Source organism: Capsicum annuum, chromosome 8, assembly GCF_002878395.1.
Source record: "Capsicum annuum cultivar UCD-10X-F1 chromosome 8, UCD10Xv1.1, whole genome shotgun sequence".
Lineage (NCBI taxonomy): Eukaryota > Viridiplantae > Streptophyta > Magnoliopsida > Solanales > Solanaceae > Capsicum > Capsicum annuum.
In genome coordinates, this window is record NC_061118.1 from 128,767,977 (window position 1) to 128,776,074 (window position 8,098).

General features: G+C 32.2%; 1 pseudogene; it reads left to right on the plus strand.

Annotated features, from left to right (window-relative positions):
- The first annotated feature begins 535 nt into the window (after nucleotides 1-535).
- Nucleotides 536-3,214, plus strand: LOC107879048 (annotated as a pseudogene).
- Nucleotides 3,215-8,098: the final 4,884 nt, after the last annotated feature.

Below are 8,098 nucleotides of genomic sequence, written 5' to 3' on the forward strand. Positions count from 1 at the left end.
TGAAACATTTGATTTTTATTTTTTTATTACTATTTTACATAAAGAATAATTTTTGTTAAACGTTTTGCGATAAGAAACATAAAGATTAAACATTGTGGTGCACATTCTGAATTGATATGATCGGTTATACTTTTTAATATTAGTTCTATTTATTGAAATAACCCTAACAGCTTTTGCTTTTGCTATTCTCACAACAGATGAAGGTGAGGATCCAAATTTGTACACCATTAAACTACACTACAAAGGTCGGTGGGTGTTTCAACCAGAGATGAACTATGTTAGTGGACAAATAGCTTATTATGAGTATTGCAATGGTGACAAAAGTTCTATCATTCAGATGAGCCAGTGTATGAAAAAGTTGAAAGTCAATAATAGAAAAGTGAAATTTTGGTTCAAATTTGGGCCTTTTTTTTAGATGGATACTATACGTTTATCAACTGATTTGGATATATATAGCCTTGTCTATGAAATACCCAGCAGTAAAGAGGTGGAAATATTCATCTAGCACACAAATGAGGATCAATGGAACTATGATATGGTTGATTCTGAGGGTGACCCAACGCTACATGGTAAAGAAGGCCTAGTAGATGTGGATGTAATAGAGAAAGATGATGTGAGTAATGCCACGAGTGAAGAATGTGAGTCCTTTCATGACTCTGATTATTCCTTAGAAGAAGATGACATACTTTTTAATAAAAACATAGACTCTACCGTAGAGTGGGTTGGTGTTAATGAGAGAAGTAAAGATAATCAAGTTAAAGGAAACATTATGGAGTTTGGAGTTGCCTCAAACATGCTGGATATATGCCCTAATAACGCTCAAGAAGATGATTGTGCCATATCAGAAGAGGAATTAATAAGTTTACATGGAGATTCTGATGATGAAAATCAGAAAAAGTTCACTGTTTTTAATCCAACTAGGGATTTGGAGGATCCAAAATTTAAGTTTGCACTTAATATGATTTTTAGTAATAGCAAAGAATTCAAATGGGCAGTTGAAGTACATGTTGTGAGTCAAAAAAAAAATATCAAGTTCAAAAAAATGAATGTAGGAGGTCGAGGGCAACTTGTAAGGTTCCAAGCTGCAAATGGTTTATATTTGCATCGAAAGCTAATCAAGATGAACCTTTCATGATCAAGACAATAGGTTCTGACCATCATATGGCAATCAAAGGGATAACAAGACTATTGACTCTGGATTTTTAGCTAATAAATACATAGAAGAGTTTAGAATTAATCCAAATTGGGGTGTGAAAGAATTTCAAGCTCATGTGATGAGGGCTCATAATTGTACTATTACTCAGAATCAAGCATATATGACTAAAAGGAAGGCACTAGATCTAATTACTGGGACTACAAAAGAGCAATATGATATGTTGTGGGATTACTGCGCCGAGCTAAAGAGGAGTAATCCAGGGACAACATGTATTTTAAAGTTGGACGAAAATCCAAAAATAATGGTCAGTGGTAGAAAAAGATTTTTAAGACTCTATGCGTGTTTTGCATCTTGTAAACAGGATATCGACCTATAATAGGAGTTGATGGATGTTATTTGAAAGGGAACCAAAAGGGGGGCAGCTATTGACAGCAGTAGGCATTGATGGAAATGACAACATGTATCCTATTGCATTTGCAATAGTGGAAGGTGAATTGAAGAAAACATGGAGTTGGTTCCTTACACGGCTTGATGAGGACTTAGGTATCTCACAAAATCCTTTTGCATGGACTTTTATTTCAGATAAGTAAAAAGGTTTAATTCCAGCATTTGATGAGATAATGCCAGATGTTGCACACAGATTTTGTGTGAGACATTTGCACAACAATTTTAAGACCGAAGGTTTTGGGGGACAAATACTAAAAGATACCCTATAGAAAGCTTTCAGAGCAACTACAGAACCTGAATTCTCTAAGCGTATGAAAGAAATGGCAAAATTAGATCCAAAAGCCTCGGAATGGTTCATTAATAAGCCTCCCATTCACTGGTCAAGGGCTTTTCTCTCTTCTTTTTCAAAGTGTGATGTGTTATTAAACAATTTATGCGAGTCATTCAACAGTGTACTTCTTCATGTAAGAGATAAGCATATTTGGACAATGATTGAATCAATTAGGATCTACTTGATGTCTAGACTTCAAAAGAATAGAGCAAAGATGATGAAGTATTATCGGAGAATCTATTCGAGGATCATAGTGAAGCTGGAGAAAAATAAGGCTAAAGATGTTAAATGTATTGTCACTAAATCTAATCAATTTCACTATCAAATTGACGACGTCTATATTAGGCTATTCTCTGTTGATCTTAAGAAGAAAAATTGTTCTTGTAGAAGATGGGAATTAACAGGAATTCCTTGTAATCATGCTATTGCAGCGATATGGGCTAAGAAGGATGAGCCTGAAATGTATGTCCATGAATGCTACACAGTTAAGCAGTACTTGAAGAGTTATAATCCATCAATCTTGCCCATTGTTAGCATTGATCAATGGCCTAAGATGGGTATAGAACCACCACTACCACCTATATACAAAGCACAACCAGGTAGACCAAAAAAAATAAGAAAGAGTGGAATTGATGAGACAACTAAAAAAGAATCAGATTCTGGGAAGCTTACCTTGTTAAAAGCATCGAGAAAGGGTAGAAAAAAGAAGTGCGGATCATGTGGAACTTCAGGGCATAATAGTAGAAAGTGTCCCATTCTCATGGAAAGAAATGAATCTAAACCTCAAGATCAACATATCTATCAGCAAGTCAAAAAGGAATGTCCTTTGACACCTAGTAATGAAACAGAAGTAAGTGTTTATATAGCTTGATTATCTTCATCAAGATTAATAATACTAAAATATTATTTTATTGTAGGTTTCAAACACTAGTACTGACAATGTGGCATCAATGCAATCCAGATCCTCATTTGTGACAGAATAGACTGTAATTATCCTTCTTATTTTTGTACTTATGTTGCTGTATTGGACTTTAACTGACTTAATCTCTTCTGTGTATTGTAGGTCAATTGACAACAGACAAGGGTACCTCAAGAACAATTGAAAAGTTCTGCATTTATTTTAAAAGAAATTGGTGAGCATTCCAGAGAAGATACAAGGCCACCCATTATCGAAAAATTTGGAAAACAGTACGTCCTATTGTCAAGATTACAAGAAGCGTTTTCTCAAAATAGCAAGAGTAAGAAGTGATCCAAGGGCTAAGAAGAAAGTTGTCCCTTGAATAGAGAGAAATAAAATCGATGACATTATGCACATTAGTTTAGATTTGGTTCTATCTTAATGACTTTAAAGTTAATCATGCTCTAGTAATATGTGAATGATTGTGTTTTCCCTTTTAAAATTCAATGCAACTTAAACAATTACCTTTTATTCAATCTCATTTTTATATTAGTTTACTGGTTAATTGAGTCTATATTGCTTGGACTCTCCAAAAATATTGACGAGTGCATCTCGGATCCTCCAAAAAAGGACTATTTTTGGAGGATCCGACATGGGTAGCAATATTTTTGAAGAGCCCAAGCAACACCGAGCATAGCCCATCTAGCGTTGATCAACTCATATACATAATATCTGCACCAGATAGAGTAGTTTTCAACTGAGATCCATCTCCACAAATTGACATTTTGAGAGTATAACTAATTAATGTGTCACTAGTACACTTACTGCCAAGTTTTCTGGCTTCTTACTGAGGCTAAAAGAATCATCACCTTAGCTGCAACAAGTGCCTTTATTTCTACAGAAATACAGAAGTCATTTTTAAGTGTACCTGAAAGGGAAAAACGAGAATAACAAAATAAATCAGTTTGCAAAATCAAAATCCATATTGAGATTTTGTGCTAGGCCAATCAAAAGGTCAAACCATATAAAGTTATTTTCCTTGTTCCTCTTTGTCAACAAATGAATCAAAATTGTAGTTACTCTTATTAATAAGTAGCATACACTTAGACTAGATGTAAAATATATAAACAATCAGTCATTAAACATTAGACCTTTTTTTACTCTAACACGTGTAAAGGCAATACAAAAGATATATCTGATTACTTAAAATAGATGTATAATATGGAGGTTTATACCTTAATTGCCTATGATAAATACCATACAAGAGATAATTCTCATTGTTACTGGAAATTCTCGGGTCACAGGGATGTGAATTTGTTAAAATGGAAGGGAAATATGGCACTATTTAACCATTTTGTTTCCATGTTGACAGCTGACCATATTCCATGAACAACACACATTTGCAATCTGTCGGAACTTAAATCTTGAGACCCATAGTTTAGCATAACTTGATTATTAAGTTTTATTCTAGAGTTATCAAAAAAGGAAAGAGGCTTTCTTTATGAATTGGACTAAAAAAGGGACAAACAAATTGAAACGGATGGAGTAACTAACAATCTTATCTTTGGAGAAAATTTCACTGTCTAAACATTGTAAAGTATGTTTAAGGTGACATATCAGCCATATCATATAGCAATGCAGAATCTTGTTCAAAGATGTTGAGGTATTGTTGATGTAAAAGATATAGTATATCTACCTTATTTTTTCCTGAATCTATTACATTCATTCAGCATGTTAACTTGAGTTCTCTTTTCTAAACACAACCTGACTCAGATAACCAACTACTCACCATACAGTTTGAATGGAACGATATCCTAAAATCTATGTCAAGCAGTTTGATTGAAGTCAGCCCCGAATTTGAAGTTGTTATCTACACTTACTTTGTTGGAAGAGAGAAAAACCACGTCGAGATTGATCCATATCCTGTTACCATTAAATGCAATTGTTTGGGAGATAACATTGGTTCTGCTTTTCCTGTGGCTAAATGTTGAATGTTTACACATCATTTCTGTGATTTACATCACTATGGCCACTCAACAAAAAAATTGACCAAGATTATGGTATTACTGGATCAAATATGTTGGTGAAAATGATGTCATTTATTTAAGAAAAATATTGTTTCCGAGAGATATTTCAACTGTTGGTGAAATGAAAATGCTAAATACTTTTTGTTCCTTGAGATTAACATAAACATTGCTTATCATCATACGTTATTGTAAAAGTTAGGCGGCGATCAAATATTTTCAATGTAAGATTGTTATACTTGAATATAACATTGTCTAATAGGGTAATTTTTCAAAAGCTATATTTGTACTACTTTTAAAGATAGAGATGATCTATATAAAAGCTTAAAAAGGGAGCATTTGCATAAATACGTCATTTTGTTTAATCGTTTTCTGGAAAGGGCTTCCTTACCATTGATAGGGGAAGAAAAAAAACTTGACATTTGAGAAAGCAAACTATATTCTCCCTCCATGCTACAACGGCATACCTAGTAATGTTGCATGAAATAGTATTCAACAAGTTCTTTTATAGGAGCTGATACCAGCTCTTCAAATTCTTTCCAAATGAGGCATTCCATCTTGATTAGACCTCGACGACCATTCTCGCATTAAGATTCATTCCTTTGTACCTTATGAACCCACAATACTTTTCCAACCTAGATAAAACGCGAGAGAAAAGGATGTTATTGAGAAATCAAAGAAACCAAATACTTTCTTTTGAACAAGTAATATTAACATATTTGCCCGGTCAAATCATCCTTTCACCTATTTGTGTTTGAAGGCAAGATAAGTTGGCTTTGTTACTCAATTGGTTACTCTTCCTATTCTATCGTGGGAGTTAATAACTTCTTTAAGGCTTTAAGTAATAGTGAATTCCATGAAGGAACATAATGACATTTAAGAATAACTTACTTATTTAGAAGGATCTTTTGACTTAATTATTTGGAAAAACTCGAGAGCAATATAGTCTAATATTATTAGACACTCGACCATTAACTTCTTTGAGTCTGAAACAACACCTTCATGAGACGAAGTACCCCTAATGAGTCAGATCATTATGCCGCTTGTGAAAAGCAAAATTTTTATTATCAGTCTCATTTTTATTTTCTAGAAGAAAAGTAGTAGATTATCTTTTTTTTTATCCCAATGGGATCTAGCTAAGCGGTTGAGACATGTGATCAACAACCTGAAGATCCCAAGTCCAAATCTCCAACTATAACAACACTCAGTTGAACACATCTACTCCCACCTTGGTAGGCAGAATTACTCAGTGTCTTATCATTAGTAAATAATTTGCTGATAAAAGATAGCAAGTATCACATGAAAATTAGTCAGTTCAAGACGCATATTGATCTGGACATCACGATTATTTATAAAAAAAATCAAGAAACTTAAAAAAGAGGAATATATATAAGAGATGGGGAAAACATACAAAATGGGGATATTGTCCAGTATGAGAAAGCACAAGATTCACAGCTCTTTTCTCCTCTGTAGCCCCATTCCTCTACATCATTCTCCTTCAAAACCATCGCCATATGCTAATCCTGATAAATAAACAAAAGCAAAATCACACAATTTGTAATTTTTACAATTTCAATTCGGTAAATTAATAATCAACATAGTTATCACCATTAATTAAATTATGAGATACAGGACTATCAAGAAGCGAAGAAGACAAATGTTAAAAGAAGCATATATTTCCTCTTCAGATGAATAACAAGCAAATGAAATAGAGTCTATATTTTCTTCGTATAAAGAACAAGAACTTTCAGAATATCTTCCCGAAGCTCCTAGAAGAACTATGAAGGCCAAACATTTTCTTATCCAATTCTGCAATTACTCAAAATGAAAGGTATGCAACTAAACTTAAGCTAAAATGAAAGTAAAAACCTTCAGATATGCAAACATACACTACTTTTTTTCACTCCTCTATGAATTTCCTCTTTGAAGAATCAGATAAAAATTAACAGATTTCAATGACTGACAAACGCATTCTTCATCTACTAAACGTGAGGTACCATGCAAGAAAAAAAAATTCAGATATTCAAATCAAATAAAACAACAATTTGAGAGTTTAAGGAAAAAATTAAATATAAATAACATATTTAAAAAATCAAAACGCATCTACGGGGTCTGTAAGAAGAAAGATCGAAGAGGAATACAAGTACCTTAGACCCTATGTAGAACTAAAAAAAAATGGAGAAAGAAAATCCGATTTGACATAATTAAAGCAAAAATCATTCTGTTGTAAGCTCCTTCATGAATTTCCTCTTTAAATTTCATCGAATGTGGTTTGAGTTACACATTTGACTAGAAGGAGGGAAACTCAAAAGATGAACACAGATTTGAGCTGCAAAGACAAAAAACACTATGTTAAAGTAAAGTTTAGATGAAAATGAAGTGTTCTTGTAAGTTGTGATGGACAGAGAACAAATATTTTCTTTACACGTGAGTTGTGCAATAATAATATTTTGTAGTAATACTTTTTACCAAAAAATAAATATATATATTTTGTAATACCATAAATGTCCTTTATCATATTGACAGATCTGTTAAAATTACTATTAACCGTTAATTAAAGGATTAAAACCATCCACTTTGACAAATTAAAGGTTAGATTAGTAAAGTTAAATATCACAGGGACCAAAACCATTATAAGGCCCTAACACAGGGATCAAAATTATTTTTTTCACTATATATTACTTCTATTACGTTAGGGTATTGGTATAAATTTTTTGTTACTTTACAAATAGAATGGCAAAAGAGATGTTTTGTACAATAATTTATAAGTAATAAATTATAATATACAATTGACTCATATTTAAATTGAAACTTATATAACTGAAAGTTTCCACAATGTTTTAGTCAATATAAAATTTTCTTTTCATGCACAAATTCTTTTTATTTTAGGAATTTTTATATCATTCAAATAAGGAAAAAATAATAAGTAATATTTTAGTTGATTTTAAAATCTTAAATATTATAAAAAGAATTAAATAACAAAAAAGGGTGAAAGGATTATTTTATATATTGCATAGTATTGAAGAACAAAAAGTTTAAATCATTTTTTTAGGGTCTTCACACTTTTAATATATTATAGATAATTTGAAGTATAAACCTACTAAAAAATAGGCGACAGATAGAGTGACTATAAAAAGATACTAGTGTATGTACCCGCACGATGTACGGAGTATAGCATTATTTTTAGGGAAAAAGACATCACGTGGTCATTTTTTAAATAAATAGCTCAAGTTTGATATCTT